Source organism: Giraffa tippelskirchi, chromosome 13 (assembly GCF_054371585.1).
Source record: "Giraffa tippelskirchi isolate mGirTip1 chromosome 13, T2T-mGirTip1v1.2.pri, whole genome shotgun sequence".
In the NCBI taxonomy this organism is placed as follows: Eukaryota; Metazoa; Chordata; class Mammalia; order Artiodactyla; family Giraffidae; genus Giraffa; species Giraffa tippelskirchi.
This window is the reverse complement of record NC_137287.1, coordinates 82,357,028-82,380,622: the sequence shown is the minus strand read 5'-3', so window position 1 is coordinate 82,380,622 and position 23,595 is coordinate 82,357,028. Positions and strand designations below refer to the sequence as shown.

At 45.0% G+C, this 23,595-nt stretch overlaps 1 protein-coding gene and 1 long non-coding RNA gene across 2 annotated transcripts in view; one reads left to right on the top strand and one right to left on the bottom strand.

The window, feature by feature from the left end:
- Nucleotides 1-23,595, top strand: part of ZNF133 (zinc finger protein 133) — a 64,206-nt gene that overhangs the window by 26,333 nt on the left and 14,278 nt on the right. The window lies entirely within an intron of this gene.
- Nucleotides 900-23,545, bottom strand: LOC145532809 (uncharacterized). Its single transcript, XR_014073573.1, has 2 exons — nt 23,500-23,545; nt 900-1,430 (listed from the first exon to the last, which is right to left on the bottom strand). It is a non-coding gene; the product is annotated as an uncharacterized LOC145532809 (long non-coding RNA).

Sequence of the window (23,595 nt, the reverse complement as noted above, 5' to 3'; positions counted from 1 at the left end):
CCATTAGGATGGGTTATTATTTAAAAGATAATAAAACAGAAAAAAAATAAGTCTTGGTGAAAATGTAGACAGGCTGGAACCCTTGTACACTGCTGATGGGAATGCCGCAAGGTACAGCTGCTGGGGAAAACAGGATGGCTATTCATCAAAAAATTAAGGATAGAATTACCCTATGATACAGCAATTCCATTTCTGGATGTATGATTTGAAATAGAGTCTCAAAGAGGTGTTTGTACACTCATGTTCATAGCAGAACTATTCACAATAGCTAAAATGTGGAAGTACCCCCGCTGTCCATTGATGGAAGAATGAATGAATAAAGTGTGGTATATTCACATGATGGAAATCTATTCAACCTTAAAAAGATAGAATATTCTGACACGTACTACAACATGGACCTAACACAGAACATCACTGACATTATGATATGGGAAATAAGCCAGTCACAACCAGACAAATAGCATTGTTGTTGTTTAGTTGCCAAGTCATATCTGACTCTTTTGTGACCCCATGGACTGTCGCCCACCAGTCTCCTCTGTGAATGGGATTTCTCAGGCAAGAATACTGGAGTAGGTTGCCATTTCCTCCTCTAGGGGATCTTCCCAACCCAGGGATCCAACCCGCCTCTCCTGCATTGGCAGGTGGATTCTTTACCACTGAGTCACCAAGAAAGCCCACAAATCATTCCATTTATACAAGGTACTTAAAATCATAAAATTCATAGAAATTCAGTAGAAAGTAGAACTGTGGTTGCCAGGGGCTGGGGGAGTGGGGAATGGGGAGTTAGTGTTTAATGGGGACACAGTTTTGTAAGAGGAAAAGAGTTTGGGAGACGGATAGTGGAAATGGCTGCACAACAATGTGAGTGTACTTAATGCCATTGAACTGTACACTTAAAAGTAGTTAAGAAGGTAAATTTTATGTGTTTTTTTCCCACAATAAAAAGCAAACTGGAAATAAACTTTAAGTATAGCACACACCAAAGAAGACTTGTCTTTGGACCAATGGAGCCCGAGGCTACTGGCTTGTCCCCTCTGCTGTGGGCAACGAGCTCCCATGGCAGCCCGGGCGCCAAGTCCACTCTCTTCCTGGCCCAGCTGTGTGACGTCTCCAGAACTGGGCGCACCTGGGTTTGAATCCTGGCTCTGCTTCTCACAGTCGTGAGATGCTGGAGACTTCTACGCAGGGGTCAAGGATTACAGAAGCAGCTTTGTCTCTGTGCCTCCTACCTGAAGGTGCCTGGAGGTTCTGACCCCACATGCCTCAGCCCAGGAAACCTGGGTGATGGCAGAGGTGAGTTCGGCTCCTGCCCGTGTGAACTGGTACCTGCATGCTGACCTCAAATGGTGTTTTAGAATCCCAGGCTCTCTTGGAACCTGTGCTTAACAGTTTAAGGGGAGGGCAGGTGTGCACGTGGGCCGAGCTCAACCCTGTGAAGAAAGTGGGGAGGCTGCATTAGCTAAACAATTTTTACATAATTTCCCCTCACAGTTTTCTTATAGAATTAGGAAGTTTTATTACTGCCTGTTTTCTTTAAGGAATTCCAATGGACTTGTCTTTCCTGACAGCCTAAAATTTAGTAAAAGTAAATTAGAATGTTTTTGATAAAGGTAAATGTATGAGTTATATTCTTAAAATATGCCATCTTATCTTGGACATTTACCGAGGATTTGAAAACAAGTAAGTTGTGCAGGGCCCTGTCCTTAAGGAGCTTACATTCCAGAAGAGAGACAGAAAATTAAAGTACTTTTGTAGCTTCTGGGCAAGGGGGTACTAGGGGTCGGTGAGTGATTGGCTGGAGGGGAGAGGTCAGGGGACATGTCCTGGGGGATGGGAAGCCCGAGCTGACAGTCCTGGTGACCAGGACTGGGCCAGAGAGTCAGGGGGAGGGAAATAGAGAAACACAGAGACAGAGTTCTCAGGCCTGTGATGGAAAACCTCAGATTAGGGCCTGGTATTAAGTGCTGTGGGTCCGGTATTAAGTGCACATATCGTAAAGCCCACAGAGCCTCAAATGCCTGGGCCACAGCCTCTGCTACCCACCCTGCTCCCCAGGAGGAAGCCCCCCACCCAAACAACCCTCCTTGTCAAGAGGGACCAGCACGGATCCTGCTTATTTCTGAGAAGTGGGTGTCAGTTCGTGGCGTCGTTCAGACAAGCCAGCCACATCCTCCCACGTGAGCCCGAGGTCACCCCACCCCTCGATACCACCAAGCCCACCTCCACGAGCAATAGGCTGTTCGGGCCTCCCTGGTGACTCAGTGGTGAAGAATCCGCCTGCCAGTGCAGGAGACATGGGTTCAATCCCTGATCTCACATGCCGTGGAGCAACTCAGCCCATGCACCACAACCACTGAGCCTGTGCTCTAGAGCCCGGCAGCCACAACTTCTGAGACCACGTGCCACCACTGCTGAAATCCATGTGCCCAGGAACCCATGCTCCATAACAAGAGAGGCCTCCACAATGAGAAGCTTGTGCACTACAACTAGAGAGTAGCCTCTGCTCTCAGCAACAAAGACTCAGTGCAGCCGTAAGTAAATAAAACATTGAAACAGGCTGTTCACTCTGCCTCCAGTGCAGTCCCCCTGGAGTCCTCCCCCAGTTGTGAGCACAGGTGAGGTTCTCACCCGTCCACTGAGTGTGTGTCCTTGGCCATCCCCATAACCTAGGATGGGAATCCCTTCCTAACCAGCAGGATGAAGAGGAGGCAGTTAAGCAATGCCCAGAACGATGTGTATGGAGGGCTGTAGATGACAGTCGTTGGGGAATTCCATGAAGCAGGAGCAGTGGATAGCTGCTCAGAAAGTGGGCAGAGGCCAGTTTATGACCGTTCTGGTGCCTTTAACCAGGCTGTGCAGACCTCAGTGGCAAGTGCCACTGGAGCTTGCCCAGCAGGGAGGAGGACTGACCCTATCTGAGTGGTAAACGGATGACTCTGGGCAGCGTGTGGGCTGGATTCGGAGGAGCTGAGGCTCGAAGTCAAGCAAGTCTGATTAGGGAGCCACTCTGGACATCCAGGTAAGAGAATGAGGACCTCCACCAGGACTGGGGTGTGGGGGGAAGAGGGGGCCTTGGGAAGGGTTTATGATGTAGGAAATGTAGTCAGTTTGCCTCACCCGATCCAAAGGCAGCAGGTGTGTGTTGAATCCACTAGTGAGTGGGTGTTAAAGGGGCTTTGGCTGGAGCCCAGCGGGACCACAAAGCAAGGCTGTGCAGGTTAGCTCTTCCCCAGGGTGGCTGGCTTGAGGCTGTGTGAGAGCTGGGGGCCCACCTTGCCCTCCACTGGCCCAGCGTAGCAGGGAAATTTGTAGGAGGTCACCAGGAGAGCTGAGATGAAGGTACGGCCCCCGGGTGATGGTTTTGAACATAACCCCCAAAGACAACGTGATCTCGTGCTCAAGTGCTGACTCAGGCTGGGCGTGCAGAATTCTGAAAAGGCAAACACCATGTCTCTCTCCATTTTCCCATGTGAGATAGGAGTTGGAAGGAAAAAAACTCTCATTTCTTCCCTTTGGGTATGATTAACCTTCAGCATGTTGACTCAAGTATGAATTAACCAACGGATCCAAATTTAAGTGTTTCCCTCCCGTCCCCAAGTTTAGGGAGTGTTTCCAGGGTCCTTTGGACTATGACTTCAAGAGAAAATGCAGAAAGATGAGAAACTCAGTGAATGAAATACTCAAGAGCTGGATGGTTGTGGTTCTCAACCCTGACTGCATGGTAGAAATATCTGGGGAGATTTTTAAAAATAGTTAAACCCAGGTCCTCACCCAGAGGTTGTGATACAGTTAGAGGGACAGAGCCCTGGCATCTGTATTTATGTTACCACCCCCAGAAAGATTTGTAGAAGGGGTGCCTGCCAGGTTGTTAGCCCAGGAACTGGTGTAAGAGAAAATACCATCATGAGTCCAGCAGGCAACATGTTATATTAAAGGACTTCCACAATCACTAGTTTTCAAGACCTCATTTCACTCGCATATCACACTAAATCAGCGCTCAAAGCCCTTACTCATTAAATGGTTCTCAGACCAAGCATGTAAGATTTGAGCATGTGAGGGACTTCCCTGGTGGTCCAGTGGTTAAGACTTTGCCTTCCAATGCAGGGGGGTGCAGGTTCAATCAGGTCGGGGGGCTGACATCCACATGCCTTGTGGCCAAAAAATCACAACATAAAACAGGAATGATATTGTAACGTATTCAATAAAGACTTTTAAATGGTTCACATCAGAAAAATCTTTTAAAAATTATAAAATACTGTTTTAAAAAAAGATTTACATATGTGAAATCTTCAAGTTGGCAAAAGAAAACATTCAAGAAGTTTCCACCTTATTTTTCAAGCTTAAGCACATTATGAAACACTTTGGAGGGCTGGTTGTTATCCAGTGTGTTGGCTGAGTTTGGTGAACCACTAGAGAATTAAACAAACTAGAAGCAGTACCCAAAAGTGGTGAAGGTTAGGTGGATGTCTTATATTCTGATGACAATTTTTGTTTCACCTTCTCCCTGCCCCAGAGTAAACCATAAGTCAAGGTTTACAAGGACTCAGAGGATTTTTTTTTCCTTAGTAAGTCCCCCAAAAGGTGTGGTGGACTCTGGAGAAACCTGCTTTTCGTGTGCTCCTGGGTTCAGCTACTGAATCTCCCTGTGGCTCTGAGTAGTTTCTTCTCAGTTTTCCCATCAGTGTAATTATTGAGAGGTGCCACATGCCACATACAACACTCACAGCAACATGAAACTCTGCCAAAGACTTTCAAAAACATAGAAAAGTCTCCTTCCCCTCCTCATACGTGCTTAAATTCCAGAACAACACATTCATTTACATGGTGGTACAGTGAGCAGAGAAAATTACAGACTCCCAAGTAAATCTGACTAAAGGCATATGTATGTGTGTATGACAATTTTTCAGTTTTTGTCTTTTGGTTTAGAATGCTTAATTCATTCACACTTATGGCCATTACTGATACGTATGCTGGGTTTACAACTGCCAGTTTGCTTTTTGTTTTCTATGTGTGTATCATCTCCTTTTTGTTCCTCTCTTCCTCCATTACCATTTATTTTGTATTAAACAAATATTTAGGATTTTAACTACTTTTGTTGCTTTTATAATTTTTTGAAAGTTTTCCCCCACTGGTTATTGTAGGTATTTTAATCAACATTTTTAACTTATCAATAATAACTCATTTCAAGTTAATACTGATTTAATTCTGATAAAATAGGTCAGTTGTACCCCAATAGGGATCCGTTTTCCCCCATTCCTTATGATATTATCCTGAGTATTCCATTCTATGTCTTATGTTGCCTCACATACCACACAATCTTTATTATTTATGAATTACTCTTTTTATGCAGTTCTTCACAGGTTTTTTATTCCACCCTGTTGCTGAAGCTTTCAGGTAGACTCCTGAACTCTCCTAGAGCTGTTTTCATTCCTAGATAGCTGTCTAATTGTTGATCTCTGTCAGTGAATAGAGGTTGGGGTCCCCTACTCCACCATTTTTGTTGTGTGTGTGTTAGTTGCTCAGTCGTGTCCGACTCTTTGCGACCCCAAGAACTGTAGCTCACCAGGCTCCTCTGCCCATGGGATTCTCCAGGCAAGAACACTGGAGTGGGTTGCCATTCCCTTCTTCAGGGGATCTTCCCAACCCAGGGATCAAGCCTGGGTCTCCCGCATTGCAGGCAGAGTCTTTACAGTGTGAGCCACCAGGGAAGCCCTTATACTTTTAAAGAACGGATATAACTACTGATTTTTTTCACTTAATAAGTTGCAAAAGCAGGGATTTAATTTCAGATAAAAATTTTCATTCAACGTATATCGACATACTTATTATATATTATTACAGATAAGTAGAATAGAGAAAAAGAGATGATGCAAGCCACAAAAAGCCTAAATCCTCACGCAAGTTTGGTCCTTGACCTGCTATGGATTAGGAAAAATGACTTCACTGTGCTGTTAGTACTTTCAGTGCCTATCTTAAAGTGTCTATAAAAGGCTTAATTAAAAACATTAAAGTAATTATGTTACTTATCCCTTAGTTCCTCTTTCTGTATAATAATGATTTAGGCAGAATATCTTCCTCAGGGCATGATAAAAGATAGACAAAACTGCAAGATATAAAATACTCAAATAATTATGTTTCAAACTTCAGATTTAAGATTTCATTCTCATCTTGGCGTTTTCTTGGAGAAGCAACAGGATGCAGTTACACGAGTGGCTTTTACACAGAGACTGGTGTTTGAATCCAAGCTCAGTTCCCGCGACTAAGCCGGCAACCTCAGCTTTTTTCAATCCACTGATGTAAAGGATTCTGTGGCCGGTCTGGGTTTCCTCTGCTGCTGTGCATGAAAGCCTGTTTCCTGTGAATGACTGGAAGGAGTGCTGCCTGCTGGCTTTCACTTAAGTCCGGGGCTCCCTGTGTGTGTTAGTCGCTCAGTCGGGTCCGACTCTTTGTTTCCGCATGGACTGTAGTCCACCAGGTTCCTCTGTCCATGGGATTTTCCAGGCAAGAATACAGAAGTGGGTTGCCATTCCCTTCTCCAGGGGATCTTCCCAAGCCAGGGATTGAATCCAGGTCTCCCACATTGCAGGCAGATTCTTTACTGTCTGAGCCACCAGGGAAGTCTTTTCCTCCAGACAATACAGTCTACAATACTCTTAAGTGCAGTGACTTCTGCCCTTAAACAGGAGGAGTCTCAGCTTTCCCTGGACAGTACCTTGATTTTTGTGAGAGAAGTTTGCAGTCAGCCCTCTGTGTCCCTGGGTTCCACATCTGAGGATGCAACCAACGGTGGGTCAAAAATAGCCATCCCCCTCTAAGTTCCAGAAAGTTCCAAAAAGCAAAACTTGAATTTTCTGGGCACTGGTAACTATTTACATAGATTTTATGTTGCATTCACACAGCATTTAGATTGTACTGGGGGGCTTCCCCGGCAGCTAATCCTGGCTCTGGGCTGAGAAATGATGCCTGTTCCTTTAAGCCACCAAGGTTTGGTGTGATTGGTTCTACAGGAATAGGTGACAGTATAACCAGTTTGTTGGGACAAGTTGAGCATCTTAAAGCAAAGCCACGATCAGACCTGCCCACTGATGCTTAGACACAGGCTACAGGTAAGTAACCATCACCCGCATGCTTCCAAAGGCCCTCAGGGATCTGGACCAGAAGAGCATGTTTCAGATTGAGGAGGTAAAGCAGTGATTCTCAGCAGGGTACTATTCCCCAAAGGTGTTTTGGAAGTTGGTAGAAGTGTGGTTGGGGTGTAAGCTGGCGGTCTAGAAGTACAGCAGAGTGCACCGCAGCCCTGCAAACTCAAGAAGCAGTTCACATCCCACAGGGCTTCCAAACGTGCTTTGCCCCCGGCTTCGGCTGGATCTGACAAAGGAAGCCCTGAAAGCACTGTGGAGGTTGGAGGAGCAGTCAGGGTACTCACTTTTGGTATATTCCCGCCCAGCAATGGGTCAATTGTGGCCAAGTTCTCCTGCCCGAGGCTCCAAGACTCACTGTGTTCAGTCAACTGCTGCTTCTGCTTGGAAACTCCTTCGCTCACCCCTCCAGAGCCTCAGACGTCCCCGATGGCTACCAGAGCCTGCCTTTACCTTCCTGAACTTTCGTTACTTCCTCCTCCAAGCACGCTGTTTCTTGCTGACGCACCTGCTGATATCTTGTGCACCCTCTGTTTCCCCTCTTTAGAAGTGTTATGCCTGCTTATGGTAAGGTGGTTTCCCTGTTTCTCTGATGATCTTCAAGTGAGCTTGGTCTGTCTTCTCTGAACACTAGTTTTTATTCTATCCCCCACCCTTAACTCTTCTATTTTCCATACTTCTCATCTGGAATGTAATTCTGAGCTTCTCACTTACTTTAAGAAAATGCATTTTTTTATTTTGGCTGCACTGGGTCTTTGTTGACACATGTGGGCTTTCTCTAGTTACGGCGAGTGGGAGCTACTCTCTAGTTGTGGTGCTTGGACTTCTCATTGCGGTGGCTTCTCTTGTTGCATCACAAACTCTAGGTGCACAGGCCTCAGTAGTTGTGGCACATGGGCTTAGTTGCCCTGTGGCATATGGGATCTTTGGATCAGGGATGGAACCTGTGTCCCCTGCATTGGCAGGTGGATTCTTAAACACTGCACCACCAGGGAAGTCCTCACTTACTTTTAAATCTAAACTTAATAATTATAACTAACTTCTACAGAGAAGTGTGAATATTTGCTCTTTTATTACATTTTCTAGTGTAGTCATGCTGGAACACCTACATTTTGGAATATGTGTTACATATTATTTCTTCATATATGAATTTTCTTCTGGTTCTTTATATTATGGTTTGGAATATACATTATATATACACCTCAAATAAAAGATACATATTTATCATACATATGGTATATAATGTATATGTAATATATATATGCTTATTAACCATGAATTTCATTTCCAGACAGTGAAAGGAATATTCTTAATATTAATTGTTTCAAACTCAAATCAAGCTGACTGTAATTCTGCTTTGTTACTATTACGGGCATCTGATTTTAAACTCTGGAAGGGCAGAGACCATGTTGGTTGTATTATCTTTCTATCTTGAGCACATGATAACTTGCTTGGCATTCAGTGTGTAGGTGTGAGTTGAAAGAATAAACGAGTATCTCTCCTTAAAAAAAAATTAAGTGTCACAGAGAGTCATTAGTACCTCTGACCATAGTGTCACACAGTGTTAAGAAGGTTTTAACAAAGTCTCCTCCATGACATTGACCTTGACTCCCCCACAGACCCTTTGAGCAACTGATAAGATTTTATGGGCTTCGAGAGAATAGCAGTGTGTCAGCCACAAAAAGGACTCTCAAGGGTAGGAAGTTTTCATCTGAGCCCCTCCCCATCACATGGTCCAGAAGCCTGGTGGAAATTCCCACCTCACCAGCAGACTCAGAAGGTCAGAGTCTCCTGGGGCAGGAATGGCAGCCTGGCCTCTTTGGCCCGTGATTACTTATTCTGTCTGCACTTCCCAAGATGTTGGAAATATGCCCAGACAAGGTGGTAAAGACTCTCTGAAGTAGATGCTAGGTCCAGAATGATGACAATGGGACACACCAGTGCCTCTTGAAGAGTGAAGAAAGTGAAAGTGTGAGTCGCTCAGTCGTGTCCGACTCTCTGTGACCCTATGGACTGTAACCTGCCAGGCTCCTCTGTCCATGGAATTCTCCAGGCAAGAATACTGTAGTGGGTTGCCATTCCCTTCTCTAGGTGATCTTCCCTGACCCAGGGAAGAGTACTCTTGAAGAGTACTGGGTATTAAAGACAGTGGCAAAGAACATGTAGCCTTTAACACACCCTCCTACGTGTTGACTGGCATTCCTAATTTCCTTATCCTTCTATGTCTTCATTGTACACCCCGCTGTGACCTGTTGAGAAAGTTGCCGGCTATAATGAAACCAGACAAGTATGCTAGAGTTGGTCTCACTAAAAACAATTTGACTCTTGGCTGCTGTCATCACTATGGTTCTATAAAACCGCCTCTTCCGAGGAGTTGGGAATCTTTTGCAGACGTGACTTCATGTATCTATACGACAAACTTATTCATAGGTGGGTATCATCATCCCAATTATGCCTTAGGCAGTTAGGACTGTCTCAACACCACCCGGAAAATTGGCTGTAAAGATGAGACTGGAAACTCTGTCCTGCAATTTTCACTTTCGCTCTGGACCTGTCAGAGCTTGTTGCCACTGGCTGCAAGGCATGAAAGACACTTGGGAAAATACATAAGCATCTTGCTATCCAGAGTGCAAACAGCAATATCAAACATTCAGTGTTTGAAACACTCTCCAAAACAGGAAACCAATAAGATTCCAACACATCACCAATAGAAACTGTAGAACATCTCTGGCTAACAACACATGTCAAAAGTACTTGGGTCTTCCAAGTGTCACACTATGAAATAAAAGGAGAAAAAGAAAAGAAATACAAATAAAGGATAAAGAGATGGAATCAAGAAATATTCCCTTTTTATTTCAATTTTTTTCTTTTTCTTTTGTAGCCACCCCATGTGGCTTGGGGAATCTAGTTCCCCAACGAGGGATTGAACCCATGCCACCTGCATTGGACGTACGAAGTCCCAACCACTGGACCACCAGGGAAGTCACAAGAAACATTCCTTTAACAAAATAGTTCTAATAAGGGAGAAAGAGTTTCCTCCTAGAAAGCTTGTTGCAATACTCACATGTGAGAGGGAATCAAAGAAAGGGAAGAACTACATTGACATCATTTGCTGTTTTAAGACATCTAATTCTGCCAATTCACTGCTGTCTTCTCCCAGCTGGTGTATTTCTCAGTGACAGCCAAGAATCTGAAGGGTCTTGGGGTCCCAGTTGATGCCCATGTCCCCCACACACGGGCTGTACTCATGACCCACATGGTTGACATAAATGTCTACCCTTGAGTTGAGTGTCCCAGCTTATGGTTAACAGGAAGTTGATTTCCCAACTCAGAAAAGTTACTTAACTAGAGACTTCCCTGCTGATCCACGGGTTAAGAATCCATCCTGCAAGGCAATGGGTTTGATCTCTGGTCGGTGAACCAAGATCCCACATGCCGCGGGGCAACTGAGCTCAAGAGCCACAGCCACTGAGTGTTCTTGCCTAGAAAATCCCATGGACCGAGAAGCCTGGTGGGCTACAATCCATGGAGTCACAAAAGAGTTGGACACGACCAAGTGACTAAACAACAAAATAATTGTTTCAGCTACTGTTTAAGCTCTCTGTGTGAATAAGCTAACTTAATAGATGAATAATGAGAATAATTACCAAAAATGTTACTTAACTAAAACTATAACAGAACATGGTGTTTAAAATGCTGAAATCACCTCTCTAACGCACTGAGTTTAGAGCTTCACATCTACCTGGTGCAGGGACACCAAGCGTTCCCAGCACACCTGCCAGACTTAGAGCTGCTGTGAAGTGGGACAAGGTGCTAGGCTTGGCTCAGAGACCTGGCACTGTGCGGTGACCTTGCACAGACCAGGGTCTGATACCTGGGACCTCCCGTGAAGAAATAGGCCCAAAGCCGAAGACTTCAGAAGCCTGTCTCTTGAGCTCCTACCTGCTTACACGTGAATCTGCCTGACTAGACTGGGTACTTTTCTGGCCGCAGCTGGAGTCAGCTCGTGTTGCCCTTTGATGAGGATCCCAGCATCGCCAGAGGACTCTCTGATGGAACAAGGTGTTAAAGACCTTTCTACACCCCCTGCATGGACATATTTCTTGACTTCATCATCTCCCTGGTGAGACTGTGAGTGTCCTGGGTGCAGGAGAAGGACCTCCCCACTTTCAATCACAGAAGCCCAGTAAGGAACCAATGCGTGGCTTTAGCTGTGTGTGTTTTAGTATATTATCAAACTAATAGAGACATAAACTTGTATTTCAAACTAATATAAATAGATACATTTGTGGGAGATATGTATTTGTTTTTTAAATGAACCTACTTCAATATTTATAGTCTAACAGTCTTTTTATTTCTTAAGAAAAAGAATTCTGAAAAAGTCTGTTTTCAGGCAAAAAGAAAATCAATGAATTTAGCAGGCAGGATAATGAGACCCATTCATTCTTTCTCAGTAGAATCTTGAACTCTAAGGAATTCAGAGTGCATAAGCAAGACTGATTTTGCTTTTGTGAACTGGAATTCCAGCAGTGAATGAGAAGATAAAAAAGATCACTGCTTAATGTCTGACCCCCTGTCTACTCCCTGTCTGACCGCCTTGCTGGAGCCCATAAATCAATCTTAAAACTCTGAATCTGCAATTCACTGATCCTATGATTTTTTTCTTCTTCTTGTATTTGTCTTTCTAAAGATGATCACTGTATATTCAATAGCAAAAATCCTTTTATTTCATTTTGTAAAGCCCCAGTCCCATCGAACCCCAGAATTCAAGTGGACAGGAGAACATTCTGGAAAGCTCTGATTTTATACAACCTGAGTTTTCTCAATGTCTGAACAACAATGGCCCTGCCGAGGCCACAGTAGCCACCTCGCTTCCACCCTGGAAGCTCTTCAGAAGTTGCTCAGGGACTTCCCTGGTGGTCTGGAGATTAGGACCCCACAGTCTCACTGCTGAGGGCCTAGGTTCAATCTCCGGTTGGCAAATAAGATCCCACAAGCCTTGCAGTGCCATTAAAAAAAAAAAGAATTTGCTCAGTTCCATGGAGTCACCCTGTTGATCTTGTCTTTCCATTTCAAGGGTTCAGCCAACCCTTGAGTACTTTCTGGAGCGCCAAACTCTGAGAACAGGCAGTAAAATGAGACCCAGCACCTGCCTTGTGGGGAGCTCATTCCTGGTGAGAAACATGTTGCAACAGACTGTGATAAAAAAATATTAAGGCAGAGGTTTCTAAAATGCACTACAAAAGTCAAATCAGAATAGGATAAGGAAATTTGGAGAAGAGGTGACACTTGAGCTAGGCTTTGAAGGATGAATGAGAGGTTGTCAGAGGAAGGAAGTGTGATATTCAGTCCACAGGGTACTGGAAGATGGAGACTTAGAAGCACAATGTTTTGAGAAAATTCCAAGCTGTTTGAAGTGGCTGGGAATGCCTGTGGTGTGGAGGAGAAGCACAGAGTAGGACACTAAAGGTTAACAGTAGGGTTGAATCCAGGTAAGACTGGAACAGAGTTGAGATTTTATCCTGTAGGCAGCAAGGCACCCCTGGAGGTTTATGAGCAGTTCAGGTAAATGGTTAGAGCTCCATTTAGATAACAGGAGAGAAGATTAAAAGGCGGCAAGGAGCTTTCCGAATGCCAGGACACTGCCTGAGCAGCTGATGTGTTTCTCCCAGAAAGAGAACAAAGGGCCTGAGGCTACACCTGAGGCTGTGGCCAAACAACATAGATTTAAGAATCCTGAGCCGGCAAGAGCTGCTCGGTAACTGATGTGATGGGGGGCAGAAAGGAAGATGTTGGGAAAGACTCTAGGAAGGTGGGTGATAGTTGGAATTGAGAGCAGGAGATGGAGGTCTTGAGACTGAGGAAGAGAAAGAAGATGGATTGGGAAGGACGAGCATGGGCTAGCTGGGGTGCCTGACACCCACTGGCATTAGAGGCTCAGTGAGAGCTCAAAAAAACTCCCCTGGGATGGATCTTGCATTCTCCTACATATACCGATAAAGCTTGGTTTTGATTCATGAGCTCACGGACCACTGTGATTCCAAAACAGAAGAGCAACACACGTTCAGAGTATGTGAGAAAAGCGTGAATGTTAAACTGCCTCCCCCACCCCACTCCATGCCAGACCAGACTGAGACGTCTTCTGGGTTTTTTAAAAAAAATTTGTTTTGTTTTGTTTGAGGGGATGCATGCACAGTTTTATTTGCTTGCTTGCTGTGGTCATCTAGAGATTAGCTGAGTGTCTTCTCCCAAGAATGCAATGAATTGCTAGACTTCTGAATCAGCGGCCTGAGATTTTATGTTTGCCTCCAGGTGAGAAAAGCTGGTGACAAGGGAACAAGTAGAAAGAAAGCAGTTACAAAATAGGTTATGAATAAGCTGCTCTTCTGCTTCTGCGTTGGTTGGACCTGTCAGGAGAGCAGTTTGAGGTGGCTGTGCGGGGTGTGAGCTGAACTAAACTAAGGAGTGCAATTCACATCTGAGACCTTGTAGAAATGAATGTCTATCAGGAAAAATTTCAAGAAAAACAAAATGCCTTAAGGAAAAGGACATCTTTTTCTAACTTGCACAAGAATGCTATCAAAACTAGCAGAAGCTGTCTTTTCCTGTTGAAGATGGTTCACTGGTGAGACATGTAAGAACAGTACATATTAATATATTCCTTTCACCCAGATATCAGAAGGCTTAAAGGAAACACAATCCATTCACTCTCTAGTTGCTGGAATCCTACTACAGATATCAACCTGGAATTCAGTCTTCAGCCAGAACAAACACAATATAAGGCATAATCAGGTTTAACATCTTGTTACAGTCAAATGCAATGTTCTTTTACCAGAAGAGAACTGACAGCCTCTCAACTTCTGCCCACATCTTCTGGAAGTGGAGAATGAAGCCGGCAGCTCCCTCTCTCGAGTTCTTTGCTAGGATTCTTGTATCAGTTCCTTAACTGCAAGATGTTTTCTTACATGAGCACATGCCTTGGTCCCTTCATATTGCCAAGACAAAAATACCACATCGCTTAAACAAAGTATTTCCGACAGTTCCATAGGCTGGAAAGTGCAAGATCAAGGCCCTGGCAGATATGGTGTCTTGTGAGAACCTGCTTCAGGTTCGGCTGTCTCATGGACAGCAAACTTTTCTATGATGGAAGGACTGAGGGAACTCTTCAGGGTCTTTGATTTAAGGGCACTAATCCCATTCATAAGGTTCCGTCGTCATGACTGAATCAGCTCCCAAAGGCCCCACCTCCAAATACTGTCACATTGGAGCTGAGGTTTCAACATATGAATACTGGAGGGACACACACTTTCAGTCTATAGCAACGTAACATCAAGAACACCACAAATATTATTTCAGTGTTGCTAAAATTAATTCCAAAAAAATTACACCTTCATTTATTTACTTTTTAAAGTATTTATTGCCTGGCACCTTCCTGGAAATTGTAAGCTCCTGAGAAGACAGACACTCTGTCTTGTTTATTGTCAAATCTTTAGTGCCTAGAATAATGCCAGGCACATGCTGTGCTGTGCTTAGTCGCTCAGTCATGTCTAACTCTTTGTGACCTCATGGACTGTAGCCCTCCAGGCTCCTCTGTCCATGGGGATTCTCTAGGCAAGAATCCTGGAGTGCATTGCCACTTCCTTCTCCAGGGGATCTTACCCACCCAGGGATCAAACCCTGGTCTCCTGTACTGCAGGCAGATTCTTTACCTCTGAGCAACCAGGGAAGCCCGATTATAAGAATATGCGTCATGATTTCCATTATCTTCAATGGTATCCATGCTTAAAATACAATTAAATATTTCAATCTCACAAAAATTTGAAAAGATACAAGATGAGTGGTTTCCTCTGAGGCTGTGGTCATCCCTGTTGTTCCTGGAAAGGGCTGGCTCTGGACTTTTGAGCTGAGCCCTGATTTCTGAGTAGCTGGCCTGTGCCCAGTCTCCACCTGGACGGCCAGAGGTCTATGGGGAGGGGAGGGCTCCCTGTGTAGAGGGTGCCCCCTGCTGTTCAGTGGCGCTGAGGCCACATGGAGAGCAGAGGGGAAACTTCCAGGGGAGGAGGGTCTCAGGTCCAAGGTCAGAGCACTCCGGAGTTCGCTGGAAAGGACCTTCAAGGTGATCAGTTCAAACTCAACGTATTTCAGATAGAGAAACTGAGGCCCAAAGAGGTCAAATGTCTTGTCCGTGGTCACAGTCAGTTAAAGTTGGCTTTCCTGACCCCTGCCTCACATCAAGGAGACACCAAACTCGCAACTCAAGTGTCTTCTGCCTTTTTAAAAAAAGAACAATTCATCACCAATTTACTTTCAGCTTTCTATAATGTGAGCTATTCACATTTTCAAGACATGATTTAAAACAATCGAGTGATTTTAAAAGTCATTTGTTATACTTGGACCCCAGAAACTCCCCAGGAAGGGACTTCCTTAAGAACCAATGGAAGAGGGGCCTGCCTCTTACTAGCCCAGCTGTTTCTTTCATTATATTTCTCCAGAGTCCTCACGTTTTGAAGGTTCTTAAAATTCTACCAAACAAAGCGCATATTTAGAGGAAACATGTTCACTTTTAGACGCACAGACTATAGTTCTAACAGATATCTCTAAATGAAATTGGATGTGTGAAACACTCTACCCCGTGACAGTGACAGTGTGGGCTTTCTGGAAATATTAGCTATTAGGATTGTATCTTAACCGCCAAAGCCAAGGGGGAAAGGGATTTTTTGTTAGTCTCTGGTGCCCTGGGGAAGGTTAGTATCTCTTCTATCTGGTGTTTTGAAATACTAAAAAGAATCTTAAAAATTCAAAGGAACCTGGTATCTTTGATAGCGGTATGGACACATGTATCTGAGGATGTCTGAAGGCCCAGAAGCCCCAGGCTAGGGCTGACTCTGTGAGTCACTGACTCTCCCACCCTGGGGACCACTCTGTTCTCACATGGGACTGGGATGTGCCTTGATCTAGTCTGTTGATGCATTTACCTTGGTATGAGGGTTTGCTGGTACAACCCTCCAAACCTGACCACTCAACTGAAGCAAATGTTTCCTGTAAACTAAATTTGTTTTTTTTGTCTGTACCACCACCTTTTTGGCTTGCCCGGATCTTAGTTCCCTGACCAGGGATGGAACCTAAGACCTTGCAGTGAAAGCATGGAGTCCTAACCAATGGATAGCCAGGGAAGTCCCTGAACTAATCTTTTTACAGATATAAATGTATCTGGAGACTAGTAAAGTTGTGTTGAACATACGCAACTGTTTGCTAAAGCCACAGGCTTCTCAAAAAAAGAGAAAAAGCTAATTCCATTTATATGAAGTTCTACGATGAGAATCACTAATCTAGCAATTGCCCTGAAGGCCACGAGGATGAGGATGTAGCTGGAAGGGGCCTGAGGGAACTTTGGTAGTGATGGGAACGTTCTGTAACTGGAGAAGGATTGGGGTTTTATGGGTGTCTGCATCTGTCACACTTCATTAAATGGTACTCGTTAGTTTCACACATTTCACTGTAAGTACATTTTACTTTCAAAATGAGCTGTAAATGAATACTGAACTTTAGCTAATGACTTGCATGCTGAAGTGCTTAGGGGTGAACTGATGTCTGTGACTTTGCAGTGCATCCCCCAATTAGATGGATGGGCAGAAAGAGAAGTGTGTGACAAATATATATATATGATAAAAATATTAACTGTGATGGGTGTCTAGACATTCCTATCTCCCAATTTTTTGTGTCAGAAAATTTTCATAATAAAATGGGAGGAAAAGAATTAAGATTCAGTCATTTACTACCTTAAACAATGTTACTATAGCTTAGTCAACTTTCAAGATTCTACTTTAGAAAAGGACATTTATACAGTTCTAACGGAAGGAGTCTTCAGAGTGGAAAGCTGGTACCTCAGTGGTCTTTTTCCCTAGTAACATGGCTGGCTGGTTATTACTTGCAGACATATCCTTCTTTCCCATAGTCTGTGCTGCTGGAGGGCGTGGAGTGTAACACATTCACCTAACAAGCCCTGTGAGTGGTGTGTGGTGGGCACTTAATGCGTGTGTGGTAAGAGCAGGACTGGGGGCTCAGATGTGGATTCTGCAGCTTACTGGCTACTGCCAGCTCTGGGTGTCTGTGTCCTCATCCACAAAAGGGGGTGATCTCCATTTGGCTGTTTTGAGGGTTCAAGAAGGTGATGTAGGTAAAACAGAGTATCTGGCTCCTGAGTAGTAGTAGTAGTGTTAGTTGCTCAGACATGTCCAACTCTTTGCAACCCGATGGACTGTAGTGCTCCAGGCTAGTGTGTCCACGGAATTCTCCAGGCAAGACTACTGCAGTGGGTTGCCATTCCCTTCTCCAGGGGATATTCCCGACCTAGGGATCAAACCTGGGTCTCCTGCATTGCAGGCAGATTCTTTACCATCGGAGCCACCAGGGAAGCTCCTGGTTCCTGAGAAGAGCTTTAAAAATAGTGACCCAGAGGGATGGGATGGGGAGGGAGGTGAGAGGGGGGTCCAGGAAGGGGAACACATGTAAACCCATGGCTGATTCATGTCAATGTATGGCAAAAACTACTACAATATTGTAAAGTAATTAGCCCCCAACTAAAATAAATAAATTTCTTTAAAAAAAAGAAAAATAGAAAAATGGGTATAAGGTCCTAAAAGGTCTACCCAGAGATGGTCTTCGGTACAAGGTGGAAACTGAGCAGCACTGAATAGGATGCCTCATGAAGGACACAATCCCACTCCAGTCAGTGCTTGGACCAGGACCTCAAAACCTGGGTCCAACCATACGGGAGCCCTAGGCAGACCCTAGTAAGAACCGCAGTTTCCAAAAAAGAAGCCCCGACTCTTCAACAATGCTGTTGTCATAAAAGACAAAAACACAACTGTGGAATATTCCAGATTAGAGGAAATTAGGGACACAGCAATTAAAACTCAAATCCTAGACTGGATCCTGTGCTAGAGGCGGGGGTGGGGGGGTACATATTATAAAACACACTCGGGTCAGTTGTCAAACCGGAATGTGGATGGTAGGCTAATGTAAAATATTGCTTTAGTGTTAAATTTGGAAGGACTGATGCTAAAGCTGAAGCTTTGATACTTTGGCCACCTGATGCGAAGCACTGACTCATTGGAAAAGACCCCAATGCTGGGAAAGATTGAAGGTGGAAGGAGAAGGGGATGACAGAGGATGAGATGGTTGGATGGCATCACCGACTCAATGGGCATTAGTTTGAGCAAGTTCCGGGAGTTGTTGATGGACAGGGAAGCCTGGCGTGCTGCAGTCCATGGGGTTGCAAAGAGTCGGACATGACTGAGCCACTGAACTGAACTGAGTGTTAAATTTACTGAACCTGGTAACTACTGTGGTCACATAGGAGATTGTCTTTGTTCTTAGGAAACACATGCCAATATAGCTAAGGGTCTACAGTGTGTGCAATTACACGTGTTTCAAAGGAGAAAAAGAAGAGCTTGCTCACTTGGACACATAGAGAGACCCTGGAGCAAAACACTAATTATCAGTGAGTCTGATAAATACAGTATTGGTGTTGTCCACTTAAAAACTATGTACAACCTAAACCCACTTCAGTATTCTTGCCTGGGAAATTCCACGTACACACAAGCCTGGCGTTGCAAAGAGTTGGACACGACTTAGCAACTAAACAACAACAACTGTGGTTCTAGCCAACATGAGAGAACAAAAAGTTGTAAGGAACTGGAGATTGGGGCTGAAACAGAAATCTGACTGTTTACAGACGTGATAAATTGTGAGAATTGTGTTTTAGTTGGTGGACATACTGAGGATTTAGGCCCAAGAGACAGCCTCTCAGATGGCTCTGAGGGACTGTTCAGAAGAGGTAAGGGAGGAGCCAGAATATACAGGGGTTTTGGAAAGAAGAAGAAAAAAAAAACCCCAGGTAGTCAAAACATCAAAATATTACTGTTATTTAAAGAAAAACCAGGGGACTTCCTGGGTGGCTCAGTGACAAATAATCTGCCTGTAAAGCAGGAACTGCAGGAGACTCAGGTTCAGTTCCTGGGTCCAGAGGATCCCCTGGAGGAGGGCATGGCAACCCACTCCGGTATTCTTGCCTGGAAAATCCCATGCACAGAGGAGCCTGGCGTGCAACAGTCGATAGGGTCACAAAGAGTCTGACACGACTGAAACGACTGAGTACGCACCTAAAGAAAAACTAGACATCTCAAGTTAATGTACTTAGCACTTTTCTAGGTATGGGAAAATCCAAGAGTCTAGGTTCTTTGAAATCATTTCTTTGATATGCACCTAATGCTTAGTTGGTAAAGAATCCACTTGCAATGCAGGAGACCCCGGTTTGATTCCTGGGTCGGGAAGATCCTCTGGAGAAGGGATAGCCTATCTACTCCAGTATTCTTTGGGCTTCCCTTGTGGCTCAGCTGGTAAAGAATCTGCCTGCAATGTGGGAGACCTAGGTTCGATCTCTGGGTTGGGAAGATCCTCTGGAGAAGGGAAAGACTACCCACGCCAGTATTCTGGCCTGGAGAATTCCATGGACTATACAGTCCATGGGATGGCAAAGAGTCAGACACAACAGAGCAACTTTCACTAGGGCCAACACTTTTTTTTCTCTATCTTGAATCCCCTCAGGGTGCATAGTTGGGGGTGACTGTAGTAGCCACAGCGTCCTTTGTTTATTGATTTGGTAGGTGACATTCTTGACTTTCTTTGTTCATTGCTGATGTGGACTAAGAATGGTTACACAAAGGATATTGTGGGTCATCAAGCCATCACATTACAGGGCCCCCGCCCCACGGTGAGCCCTGAGGGACTTCAGGATGGAAACAGAACACTCGATCTCAAGCCATCAGCCCCACCTCCCACCCTCCACCCTCGTGTACTTCAGGGGACTAGGATGGGAAAGAACAGGATGCTGGCCCTAGATAGCTAAGGTGCTTGTCAAAGGAATGCTTTCAGTGTACCCAGACTGGCATCTTCTCCTTCATAGAAAAGCATTAAATTCATTAACTTGATGTCTGGTTTTAATTAATAGTAATCTTTTGATGTTCTGATTATCTGTTTTGTAAAATTGCAGTATATCCTGGCTCCCCTGCCCTTCAAAGCAGTCCCTCAGAGCTAACTGAGAGGCTGCTTCCTAGGCTTGAAGTCCTCTGAAAATCTGCCTAATAAAATAGAATTCTCAGTTTTTAGGTTGTGTATATATTTTTTTTTTAGTGGACTCTAATTTCTTGGTAAACTACTAGTCCTAGTGTAGAGCAGAAAGGGATGTGGAGAGAGTGTCCAAGTCAGATTAGGGACTTTTCTCAGGGCAGGGGCTGAACTGAATTCACTGTGAATGAGGCAGCCTCCAGGCAAGAGAAGAAAATGGATTCATCCTCCCGGAGCTAAGAATGAATTTTAGGAAATGCTTGTCTTTCCTTGGCCTTCCGGGCCATGTGAACATTTTCTTGGTCTTCTAGACGACAAAATTTCAGAAAGTAAATCTAGGGGAAGTAAGGAAAACTGAGAGGGTACCTTGGTGGAAACACCCTCCACAGTGAAGGGGGGTGTGCTCCTCAGCTCCCCAGTGGGGGTGTCCCAGATGGTACCAGTACCTCCCTGACCTCAATCAGAGCGCTGAACAAAGACTCAGAGAGCTGTAGACCAAAAAGAAAAAGAAAAAGATGCTATCAACTGCTGTTTTAGTAAACAACGGAATGCTGCCTGCTGTGAAGCCAGCAACCTCTGCAGGTACTCTGAAGGTGCACATTTAGGGAAACTAAGGATGGAGAAAAACAGTATGCTGGCCCTAGCTAGATACAAGATATGCTGGCCAGAATACACAGAAGAACAGTACAAAAAAGATCTTCATGACCCAGATAATCAGGATGGTGTGATCACTCACCTAGAGCCAGACATCCTGGAATGTGAAGTCAAGTGGGCCTTAGAAAGCATCACTACGAACAAAGCTAGTGGAGGTGATGGAATTCCAGTTGAGCTATTTCAAATCCTGAAAGATGATGCTGTGAAAGTGTTGCACTCAATATGCCAGCAAATCTGGAAAACTCAGCAGTGGCCACAGGACTGAAAAGGTCAGTTTTCATTCCAATCCCAAAGAAAGGCAATGCCAAAGAATGCTCGAACTACTGCACAATTGCACTCATCTCACACACTAGTAAAGTAATGCTCAAAATTCTCCAAGCCAGGCTTTAGCAATATGTGAACCGTGAACTTCCAGATGTTCCAGCTGGTTTTAGAAAAGGCAGAGGAACCAGAGATCAAATTGCCAACATCCACTGGATCATCAAAAAAGCAAGAGAGTTCCATAAAAACATCTATTTCTGCTTTATTGACTATGCCAAAGTCTTTGACTGTGTGAATCACAATAAACTGTGGAAAATTCTGAAAGAGATGGGAATACCAGACCACCTGACCTGCCTCTTGACAAACCTGTATTTAGGTCAGGAAGCAACAGTTAGAACTGGACATAGAACAACAGACTGGTTCCAATAGGAAAAGGAGTACGTCAAAGCTGTATAGTCACCCTGCTTATTTAACTTATATGCAGAGTACATCATGAGAAACGCCTGGCTGGAAGAAGCACAAGCTGGAATCAAGATTGCCGGGAGAAATATCAATAACCTCAGATATGCAGATGACACCACCCTTATGGCAGAAAGTGAAGAAGAACTAAAGAGCCTCTTGATGAAAGTGAAAGAGGAGAGTGAAAAAGTTGGCTTAAAGCACAACGTTCAGAAAACTAAGATCACGGCATCTGGTCCCATCACTTCATGGGAAATAGATGGGGAAACAGTGGAAACAGTGTCAGACTTTATTTTGGGGGGCTCCAAAATCACTGCAGATGGTGATTGCAGCCATGAAATTAAAATACGCTTACTCCTGGGAAGAAAGGTTATGACCAACCTAGATAGCATATTTAAAAGCAGAGACATTTCTTTGCCACAAAGGTCCGTCTAGTCAAGGCTATGGTTTTTCCAGTAGTCATGTATGGATGTGAGAGTTGGACGGTGACGAAAGCTGAGCGCAGAAGAACTGATGCTTTTGAACTGTGGTGTTGGAGAAGACTCTTGAGAGTCCCTTGGACTGCAAGGAGATCCAACCAGTCCATCCTAAAGGAGATCAGTCCTGGGTGTTCATTGGAAGGACTGATGTTGAAGCTGAAACTCCAATACTTTGGCCACCTCATGCGAAGAGTTGACTCATTGGAAAAGACCCTCATGCTGGGAAGGATTGGGGGCAGGAGGAGAAGGGGACGACAGAGGATGAAATGGTTGGATGGCATCACCGACTCGACAGACATGCGTTTGGGTAGACTCCGGGAATTGGTGATGGACAGGGAGGCCTGGCGTGCTGTGATTCATGGGGCCACAAAGAATCGGACACGACTGAACGACTGAACTGAACTGAACTGAAGGATGGAGAAAAACAGTATGCTGGCCCTAGATACTTAAGATGCATCTCAAAGGAATGATTTAAGAGAGCCCAGATTTTTCATCTTCCCATAGTAGAAAAGTTCTAAATTCATTAAGCTGTCTGCTCCTTTGTGATCAGCAGTAACCTTTCGATGTTCAACCACCCTGTTTTCTTTTCAGCAAAAACTCCTACATATCCTGGCTCCTCCCATAACTCTTTGAAATAGTTCCTCAGAGCTGCGAGGCTGTCTCCTCGATATAAGGCCACCAAATAAAACAATTCTCAACTTTTAGGTAGTCATTCTTGATATTTTGCTTTTTCAGGGGGACACTACAAGGGGCTAAGCCCCAAGTTATGGTTTAACGGTGAGGCTCCTGTCCCCCAGAAGATGGATAAGAAATTGCCCATAAACGCGTGGACTGAGACAGAGAGACAGGATCTAGCGGAGAGCGGTGCGGGTGCGCTAGTTGGGGACATAGGCTCGGAACCCAGGGCTGCCTCCTTAGTAAGATCGCGGCAAGATGCCTAGCCTTCCCATTCTCAGTCCCCAACGTGGGTTTAAGTGAATTAAAGGAAGCTGGTCGACATCACGCCTGCGCGGCTCACGGACCCCTCCCCACCCGCCGCGACGTAGCCTGACTTTCCCCGCAAGCAAGCGTGTCCCGGAAACCGTTGTCCCCTCCGCCGCGCACCCCAGAAACTAAACGGAGATTCCCCGGGCACATCACTTCCGCCAGCCGAGGGGTGGGCCGGCACCGGAGGCAGGAGTTACTGCTAGGGTCACTGGGGAGTGTAGTCTTTAAGGCGGAGGCGTTAGCGAAAGGGTCACGGGAAGGAGAGACGTTTTACCCGGGGTCCTCTACATGTTTTATCCACGTGGTTTTAAGGGAAAAAAAAGGGGAGGGGGCGGAAATCTAGGCGCCACAGCGGCCATTCTCCCGTGGGCATGTTACCGAGAAACAGCTACCTCAGAGGCCTCTGGGCGCGCCGAGCATCCTGGGAGGTGTAGTCCCGGCGCTGGGCCGAGGATTCTGGGTATTGTAGTCCTAGTGCTGGGCCGAGG